An 11,118-nucleotide genomic window follows, 5' to 3' on the forward strand; every position below is an offset into this window, starting at 1 on the left:
GCCTGCATTATATTTAATCAGAAGTTTTCTCCAACTCAAATAGTAGAAGAACAATGAAATTATTCCCAAAGTCATGTCCCCATTGTTTTGTAATTTTAACGAAACTTCTTATATTTTCAAAATATAAGATGCTTGTACTACAGTATTTGTTCCCTTTAGTAGCAATTGTTCTCAAGGAAATTGAGTTACTTAATAGATACATAATTCTTTCCCGATTATAGACTTCTGCATATAAATGTTTCTGTTCAATATGTGTAAGAGATCTTTAATAGAAATTTGTGTTTAGGTTGTATGCTTATATTTATGATAATAAGTCAATAATTCTGGCATGAAATGAGCCCAACATTTACTGTTGGAACCAGAGGTACATTTCTTGCATCACATCAATAAGCAAACTCTGAATCATTTCTTTATTAACTGTCCCTTTATATTCAAATCAGGTCTAAAAATAATAATATAGCATTTTGGGAAAAAGATGCAGCCCAGTAACCCAGATGCCAAAGCCAAAATGGAGAAGATCTCCACAGTGACCATATATTTTCCCTTGGTTGGAACAAATGATATCCAGACACTGCAAAAGACCAACATGCTGAAAGCGATAAATTTGGCTTCATTAAAGGTGTCAGGTAACTTCCTGGCTAGAAAGGCCAATGTGAAGCTGATAGAAGCCAAGAACCCCATAAAGCCAAGGACGAGGTAAAACATGATGGCTGAACCTTCATTACATTCTAGGACAATTTCTTCAGCCATGGAGTGCATGTCTAAATGTGGAAATGGGTGAGAAATTGCCAACCACATTGTACAAATGGTGAATTGTGCTATGGAGCAAGATAGGATAATACTTTTGGCCAACCTGTTTCCCACCCATTTCCTCATTTTGGAGCCTGGCTTAGTGGCCATAAAAGCAATAACAACAATGGTTGTTTTCCCCAAAATGCAAGAAAGGGCTATGGAGAAGATGATGCCAAAAGCCATTTGTTGCAACAGACCTTTCATTTGGTCAGGTTTCCCAATGAAGAGTAAACTGCAAAGAAAGGAAAGGAGGAGAGCAATGAGAAGAATGTAAGTGAGGTTTCTATTGTTGGCTTTGACTGTGGGTGTGTCCTGGTTTTTAATGAAGACACCCAGCACCAAAGTTGTGATGAAGGAAAAGAAGAGACTAACAGTGGCCAAGGTGATTCCCAGTGGCTCACTGTAAGACAGGAAGGTTGTAGTTTTTACAATACAGAGATTTTGAGCCTTATTTGGATATTGATCTTCTGAAAAATGGAAGCAATCAACTGCATCTGGAAAAATAAAGCATTAAGATCCATTTCTAGAAATACTAATATAGGGGAACAGATAGATAATTAATAGAAGAGTTCATTAATGAGATTAATTAAAAATCCCTGTTTAATGTACAGTATATTTAGTGTTACAATGTAAGTATGCTAGAATGTCTAATACTTACACATTGCTTTGTGATTATAATTCTACCCTGTTACTCTTTTATGTAGCTTCTCCTCCCTCTCCTCCTCCCTCCCTCCACTCCTTCTCTCTTTTCTATCTTTCTTGGGAAAATCCCTCATTCTACAGTAGAAAAAGGTTTTCATTAGGCTTATCTTTTCATAGTTTTGTTCCCGATTAATCAGAAGCAGTAATGTGCAACAACCTGAATAGCTCATTTATTTTTGTATTCTCTGAAACATCTTTTTATTCTTAAATTTAAGAAGCAATGTCATTCATTCAATCATGATACTAAAAGTCCCCTTACAAGTTTTAAATATTAGAATTTCAAATCACACAGTTCCTGTAAGGAGTCTGAATAGTTTCTCACAAAGCAACTCTTACCCATCTGGTTTGAAATTTTCCCTTTTGCACATGGAATGCAGCCATAACAGCAAAATGACTTTCCTTCTATTTTCCTCTTCCTGGTCCCCGAATGGCAATTGTCATTGCATACAGAAATAGGTTGAATCTATCAAGAAATGAAAGCAGGATTTATTAAAAGTAACAATTTTCTATCAGAAAATTCTATTTCTGGGTGAATTTTACTTTTAAATAATAGCATACAAGTGTCAATTGGTTTAGAGTAATTGTAATAAATTACTGCAGAAAATGGGCACTAGCATCAAAACTGGAGATAGGAACACTATAAACTGGAGATCCAGGATGATAGCATCATTTGTAGGGAGCCTCTGTGGTACAGTGTTTAGAGTGCAGTACTGCACACTACTTCTGCTGCAGCCAGCTGCCTACAATTTGGCAGTTCAAATCCCACCAGGCTCAAGGTTGATTCAGACTTCCATCCTTCCAAAGTGGGTAAAATGAGGACCCAGATTGTTGGGGGCAATATGCTGAGTCTGTAAACCACTTAGAGAGGGCTATAAAACATTATAAAGCAGTATATAAGTCTAAGTGCTATTGCTATTTGGCTAGGAGAATGTAAAAATCCAGAAGAATTTATTTTTCATGCATAAATTCGCTGGAAATAAAGACTTACCTCCCCCCCACCCTTTGTTTTAATTCCTTTCTCTACTTTGGCCACAGCAATGTGGAGGTTTCTCTTTGGACCAGGGTTAATCTAAGGGCCATAGTTTTATCATTCTTGCCATTTTGGGGATAAATAAAAACTTGGGAAAGCCATCCATTCCTCCATCCTTCCACTTATCCATTTATCCACTCACCCACCCACCCACCCATCATACTGTTCTTGGTATGCAGATCATGTCTTCCAGTATTGTCATCCTAAATTGATTGCCTTCAAACCATCTTCTTGGGTAATGTTCAGGTTGATATAGGCCTTTCAATACTAAGACTGCAGTAAAGTAGGAGTTTTTTTGTCTCAGGGAAATTGGGGCTCAGTAACTAACTTTGAAATGGTAAGTAAGTACATATTTTCCAGTCCACCTTTTCTTATGGATAGATAAATGATACCCCCCTCTCTCTCTCTCTCTCTCTCTCTCTCTCTCTCTCTCTCTTTCTCTCTCTGTCTGCATTGTGTATATGTGTATTTGTAAACATGTATTTATTCTCTTTAATATATAATGTAGGAGACTGGTGGTAAACATTGGGTGTAATGTTTGAATGATCTGTATATGTTGAATTGTGAATGAGATTTTCAATATAACTCACAACAACAAAAATCATTTTTCATGGGACTGTGACACCTACTCTGTACATATGTACAAGCAGACAATTATCTGCATGTGTATTTCTGTGTTGGTGTAATCCTTTTTAAAAATGGATGTTTAATGCTTATGGTGATGATAGTTACTTGTAAGATCTCAGGTGTGTCTCAACAATTCTATAATTAAAAGTTCGGCCAAGCAAACATTCAAGGATCCAAAGCTGCACTAAGTAGATTCATTATAAAAAAAAGACTATCCATCCACCCATCCATCATACTGTTCTCGGTATTCAGATGATATCTTCCTGTATTGTCTCTCTCTGTCTGCATTGTGTATATGTGTATTTGTAAACATGTATTTATTTATACAACTCACAACACCAAAAATCACTTGATATAATATTCAGAGTCACTACCAGAAAACAAACCATGCGTTTTCCAAAACATATCCTTGTTAGGGAAATCTCCCAGCACATACAGTAGCATTGAACTTTTCACACCATCAATATTAAAATGTTGCAACTTCTGTCATATATAGCTTTAGTTACTTTAGTGCATATCTAAATCTAGATGATCTAGACCTAGATCTATTATAATTAGGCAACCTACAAAGAAATATTCTAGGTATTGGATTAAGTTTTGCTAAAAGCAAAGAGATTTGACAAGGAGATATCAGGACATTATTTTAAGCCTTAGTATGCACATATTTTTGTATTTTAAGTTTCCTGGTCATTTCAGATAATCTTCAAGTACCTCCAAAGTTACAAAAGCACTGAAAAAAGTGACTTATGACTGTTTTTCACACTTATGACCATTGAAGTATCCACAAGATCAGCTGATCAAAATTAATATGCTTGGCAAGTGGCTCATATATATTATAGTTGCAGTGCCCTGGGATCTTGTGATCATCTTTTGGAACTTCAAGCAAACAAGCAAAGTCAAAAAGAAGCCAAATAATTTAACAAGTATGTTACTAACTTAAAAATGACAGTGATTCAGTTAACAACTATACCAAGAAAAGTCATAAAATTTTCACTTGTGGTCATAATTCAAGGACTACCGTAATTCAAGGACTAGCTCTATTTCTTCACTTTTGCAGTTTTCAACTTAACAACTTAAAGGATTAGATCCATTCAAATCAATAATTCTGGAAGCAAGAAGGGATTGGGAAGAACACACAGTTTGAAATCTGAGCAGGCTATACCTGGTTAAACATGGTGGGCCAGATTATGTCTTTTGCAGAAATGGTGAATTTATCTGGAGTTTATCTGGAGAAGCTTTTGGGACAATCTTTCCAACTTTGACTTTAACAAAGGTCTCATTTGGGAAGGTGACCCAGTTGATAATGTCAAATCCAGTCTCTAAATCTCCATTTTCATTAAAGGAAATTTTCTGTCCTGCAGTGTTATTAAATGAGATAGTTCTCAAATAGTGATGGAGCTAAACAGAAGTAGAGGTAGACAATTATTGGGAAGGAAGGAAGAAACAGAAAGAAAAAAGACTTAAAAATCATTACTCCAGCATTCTCATTAGCCATAATCTTTGTCGGAAAGCTTATTGCATTAGATAGAACAGCAATAGGAAATATTCATTTATTCTTTTATTACCTGCCATGCTTTTTGAGCCAACAATATTTCTTTCCCAACTTCTATCCTTATTTTGTATTTGGATTGCAAGGAAAGCATGGCTTGTAAGGCATGTGCCACACCATAGACTGCATTATAGATGCTGTAACTCTCCCCACTCATGATGGTATCAAACACAAACTTAGGCAGTTTCTCCACCTTCTCTTCTCCTGTGCATACTATTTTATCTTCATCTAACTTATCTTTAGGGAAAGAACATTCAAAAGCCTGTTCCCAGAACACTCTCATTAAATAGTCTTCCAGTTCTGAAGTTGGGTTTCTCATCTGATTGAATCCACAGATCTCCTTGGAAGAAACTCTGAAAGATATAAAACCATTGAAGGCATGCATAACCATTGTTCTTTGAAGTGCAACTGAGGTAAACTCCATATGGGCTGGCATTATCCAAACTTTATCTTTTCCCTCAATGGATGACTCTACAAGTATTTCAACATAAGGCAACATTCTAAAAAAGATAGTGTTCTGATTTTCACAATATAGTATAACAACATTGACAGTGCTCTGCATGATAATTGTGTATGTTTTATGAAAACCTGTAAGGACACTCAAACCATCATTAGAAAAGGTTTTCTTGACCATCTCTTCTATGAAGTCAAAGCAGACACCTTTCTGGGAATACAAAGGAACAGCATTTTGTACAAAACTTTCTCCAATCACATCAGGTTGAGAAATCAGTCCAATCCATGTCCATTTAAAATGCAGCATCAACTGGAGAATACCCTTAATCTGTTGATCACCATTTGGGAAAAAACGATGAAAAAAACCAGTCTGTATCTTGTCATCTATAATTGGAGAAGACCCATATCTCAGCTGAAGGTAGAAAAGAAAAAGAAGCATAGTTTTCCAAAATGAAACATTCATTATTATTTTTAAAAAAATCTGCTCAATTTAGGGTTTTAGAATAGAATAACAGAGTTGGAAGGGACCTTGGAGGTCATCTAGTCCAACCCCCTGCCTAGGCAGGAAACCCTACACCACTTCAGACAAATGGTTATCTGACATATTTTTTTCAAAACTTCCAGTGTTGGAACATTCACAAATTCTAAAGGCAAGTTGTTCAACTGACTAATTGCTCTAACTGTTAGGAAATTTCTCCTTAGTTCTAAGTTGCTTCTCTCCTTGACTATTTTCCAACCATTGCTTCTTGTCCTGCCCTCAGGTGTTTTGGAGAATAGCTTGACTCCCTCTTCTTTTTGGCAGCTCCTGAGATATTGGAACACTGTTAGCATGTTTCCCCTAGTCCTTCTTTTCATTAGACTGGACATACCCAGGTCCTGCAACCGTTCCTCATATGTTTTAGCCTCCAGTCCCTTAATCATCTTTGTTGATCTTCTCTGCACTCTCTTTCTAGAGTCTCAACATCTTTTTTACATCGTGGTGACCAAAACTGAATGCAGTAAGTTTAGCCTTACCAAGGCATTCTAAAGTGGTATTAACTCTTCATATGATCTAGATTCTATCCATCTGTTTATGCAGCCTAGAACTGTGTTGGCTTTTTGGCAGCTGCTGCACACTGCTGGCTCATATTCAAACAGTTCTCCACTAGGACTCCAAGATCCCTCTCACACTACTATTGAGCAAGGTACCACATATACTGTAACTGTGCATTTGATTTTTCTGGCCTAAAATGTAGAACTTTACTTTTTTCATCATTGAATTTCATTTTGTTCGATAGCGCCCAATGTTCAACTGTGTAATAACCAAGATCTAATCATGTTCTGAAAAAACTGATATGCAGAATATTCATTCAACAGTTTGCTATTGTAATATAAGTACAAAGCCTGAGACCTCAGATATGCATTAATTCAGGAAATGAATTTAAAGAGAAAAATAACTATTCCCAAATAATAATATATTCAATTTTTAAAATTATGAATCCTTCATGTTATTAATATTAAAAAATGGTAAGAAAATGTATTCATAAAATGTGTTGGGTACAATCCCAAAAACAACTAGAGTAACAACTATGGTCTCGAGCCACGGTCATCCCCATCTTCATAAAGAGAGACCCCAGCCTAGTTGAAAATTACAGACCAATCTCTTTATGCTGCATCACCTGTAAAGTCATGGAATCAATTATTAACCAATCCATTATCCTCCACTTAGAGACAAACAACCGACTCTCTAATAAACAATTTGGTTTCAGAAAAAAACTATCCTGTAATCTGCAACTCTTACACTGCAAAAACATATGGACTACTGTGATGACCCGTAGTCTCTCAAAATAACCCAAAACCCAAAACATACATTAAAGTCCGGTAATGGCTTCAACTTAACTTCACTGTTTTATTAGGCACAGTTTAAAGTCACAAAAGTAAATAATGAGGCAAAAAGAAAACCGAAACAAACCGCATTGGCAAGAGTTCCAAAGCAAGCCAAGATAATTAATCATACATTCCAGGAAGATAACCGAGGAGAGTCCATGGGAAGAACGCCAGCAAAGATAAACCTCTTTCAAAGTAAACACTAAACTGACTCCAGCAATTCTGACTACGCAGTTACAAACTTATATACATAGCCTCCAGCTGCAAGCCATGAGGAGGATCATGGTAATCTCCTCCTCGCTTTTCCCTGATCCTCTTCTCCCTGTGTGACTTAGTATGGATAGGGGATGGGCCTGGATCCTCCTCTGATTGCTCAGCTGGCCTCTGCCCTTCCCCAGCCTCCTCCACCACCTCTGGAGCCACACTCCCACTCCCTGTTGGCTGTTCCTCCTCTTCCTCAGAGTCAGTCTCCACCAGGGGCATGACAACTACACAACTCAATCAGGGCAAAGCAATAGACGCAATCTATATAGAGTTCTGTAAAGCCTTTGATTCAGTGGTACATGACAAACTACTACTAAAACTAAAATCTTATGGTATCTCTGGACACCTGCATAACTGGATAGAAGCATTCCTGTCAAACAGACAACAAATGGTCAAAATTGGGAGCATCCGATCAAATTCTGTACCTGTCAACAGTGGTGTCCCCCAAGGCAGTATTTTAGGACCAACTCTCTTCATACTCTACATAAATGACCTCTGTGATTATATTAAGAGCAACTACATTCTCTTCACTGATGATGTAAAGCTATTCAACACCACAGACAATACTACTATCCTCCCAAAAGACCTTGACTATGTATCAGAATGGTCAATCAAATGGCAACTTCAAATCTCAACAAATAAATGCTCTGTCTTACATATTGGCAGAAAAAAAATCAGAAAATAAAATACAAGCTAAATAGTCAAGACCTTGTTGAAGATCCAAACTTTGTCAAGGACCTTGGAGTACTCATCTCTAATGATCTAAGTGCTAGAACCCACTGTAACTACATAGCCAAAAAGGCATTAAGAGTTGTTAATCTAATCCTACATAACTTCTTCTCTGGTAATATCACACTACTAACTAGAGCATACAAAACATTTGCTAGACCTATACTTGAATACAGCTCATCAGTCTGGAACCCATATCATGTATCTGATATTAACACAATTGAAAATGTCCAGAAATATTTCACAAGAAGAGTTCTCCACTCCTCTACTCATTGCACAATACCTTATGCCACCAGACTTGAAATTTTAGACCTAGAAACCCTAGAACTATGCCGCCTTTGGTCCAATCTAAGTATAGTATATAAAATCATACATTGCAATGTCCTACTTGCAAATGAATACTTCAGCTTCAATCATAACAAAACAAGAGCACACAATAGATACAAACTCAAGGTTAACCGCACCAAACTTGACTGCAGAAAATACGACTTCAGCAACACAGTGGTCAATGTTTGGAATACTCTACCTAATTCTAGTAGTTTCTTTCCCAAACCCCAAAAACTTTAACCTTAGACTGTCTACTATTGACCTCACCCCTTCCTAAGAGGCCTGTAGGGGGTGTGCATAAGCGCACCAATCGTGCCTACCGTCCCCATCCTATTGTTTTTTATTTTTCTTATAAATATCTATCTCATGTATTCAAAACTATATTTATTCTTATACTTGTATCTTGTAAGCGATTGACAAATCAAATAAATGCTAAAATACTAAATACCACTTGAATACCACTGGCAAATATACTTCAGCAAAGTGTATTTATAAGTGAGTCAAAGAACCGTAAATTATTAATAGGTTTGGATTAAGACTGAGAAATTAATCAAGTACAATATCTATTTGCCCACCATATTTTTTTCATTTCTGTTTGAATTGCCAATTATTTATTTCCAAATAATAAAATGTAATATAAAATGTATATCATCATCATCATCATCTTATCATTATCATTATCATTATCATTATCATTATCATTATCATTTTGCTTTGTAAACACAACTTTGTAAATGTAGCAGGAGGGGAGAATTGTTTTCAAACTTGTGGGCTTCTGGTACCGTAAAGAATATTTAGTATTCGTGATTTTGGTTTTCTGATCTTGCAAGAATTCCCTCCTCCTCTCCCTTTACATTCGAAAGAACAAGGAAGAGTCCTTTCTGAGTTGCTTTCTCAAATTGATTTTCTGGTTTGGGCCCAGATGCTTTTGATAAGATCATTGTCTAGACTGTGCCTTTCAAGGCTCTTCTGACAGACTATTACATTTCATTCAAAGGTAAATCTTACCTGGGGCATCTTGTAGACATTCAAGACATTTGCCATGTAGGGATAGATGTGAGAGTTGGGTCCTGCAATAACAGAGATTGCCCTATCCTTTGCATCACACTTATAATTGGGGATGAATTTGTCCCGTGTTGAGAGAAGCTCTATTGAAGCCAAGTATGTCCATCTCTCCATGAAATAACTATTAGAGATGTGCATACCGAGAGTCACATTGGGTAAAATGTGGTTGTTTTCATTGATCTCTTTCACAGCTAAAGCCAATGCCAAAATATGCTGATAGTTCTGTAGGAAAAATATGCAATAAGAAATATATTAAAATATATTTCATTTCTCAAAGGATGCGACATTACGTATACTTTTTAAATATTTCAACTAAACACTATAGAACTAAATTAATCATGTAAATGCCTAAGCATTCAAAAACTCTACAATGTTCTAATATAACGGTATGAAATCTAATAAAATACTTGAATAATAATTCAAATAGTCCGCAAAAATATTTCAGAGTGTTATAAACATAATTTTTGATGAAGGGGAAAGAGCTCTTTGAAAAAACATAAAAGTATATATTTTTTTAGTGGATGAAGCCTTTTATGGCTCTTTCATTAATTATAAACAATTTCCACTAGAAAACAGATAAATTGCTTGAAGGGACTTTAATAATCATATTATCATGTACATATAATTCTTAGACATACTTCTAACTTTATATATTAGCTTATTATGGTAATTAAATATATATATCAGATATATATTAGCATCATCCTTTTCTATTTTCTTCAGGGGGTTTGTGGGTATATGAAAAACTTGTTCAAAGAAGCATGCTTGACTGCAAATGTTGTATATAAATCTTTTTTCTTTGCTCATAATAGACCTAGAGTGCTCCCTTATCCTAAGTAAAGTGTAGCTTTTTCATTAGGGCAGACAGAGGCTATATTTTTGCTCCATGCTTGCTGAAGTACCTGTTTAGAAATCAAGTTCAAAGTACTATGTAACACCATTTTCCCTAATATTCAGAGCAACCATTAAGTCACAATATGATGCCATTTAATTGGCAACAAAAAGTGATTCCACCATACAGTTTTGATTATTTGCTTCAAAGTAATTAAATGAGAAAAGCTTAATATGAAATTTTAATAAAGAGAGATCTGTCATCCTGTAAATGTGTGTGTGTGTGTGTGTGTGTGTGTGTGTGTATTTGTTAAGGTAGCAATTTATGTTAGAATGAAGGAACTAACCAGCCAGAAACAGGAGAAATAAATTGCTGCTGCAAGTAATAATACTAATTAATTCAATCCAAGCATCCTATTATGGAAAGATAACTCATCTGAGATATGCTACAGTTAAGAAGAGAAAGCCTTTACATGATCTCATCAACTAGTTCTTCAGATGGATGTCTTGTGAAAAGTACTGGATCAGATATCATGTAGAACTGAGATAGTATCCCAGCCATTATGAAATTGCCTGGAAAAAAATACTTGTACTTCATAAGGGGAGATTTCCCCACAGCACATGCATTCATCTGAGATGTAAAGCATGTAAGCCAGTGGTGGGATTCAAATTTTTTAAACTACTGGTTCTGTGGATGTGGCTTGGTGGGCGTGGCAGGGGAAGGATACTGTAAAATCTCTAGTCAGAGGTGGTATTTGCCGGTTCTCCAAACTACTCAAAATTTCTGCTACCGATTCTCCAGAACTGGTCAGAACTTGCTGAATACTACCTCTGATGTAAGCCCTGGTAGTAACACTGCAATAAAAAATACCATCTTCTTCGA

At 36.0% G+C, this 11,118-nt stretch overlaps 1 pseudogene; it reads right to left on the reverse strand.

The window, feature by feature from the left end:
* Nucleotides 1-402: 402 nt before the first annotated feature.
* LOC148129277 (vomeronasal type-2 receptor 26-like) lies at nucleotides 403-10,866 on the reverse strand (annotated as a pseudogene).
* Between the last annotated feature and the right edge of the window lie 252 nt (nucleotides 10,867-11,118).

Source organism: Notechis scutatus, chromosome Z (genome assembly GCF_049901735.1).
Source record: "Notechis scutatus isolate UNSWTSFEM ecotype Mainland chromosome Z, rNotScu1.2, whole genome shotgun sequence".
NCBI classification, from domain to species: domain Eukaryota; kingdom Metazoa; phylum Chordata; class Lepidosauria; order Squamata; family Elapidae; genus Notechis; species Notechis scutatus.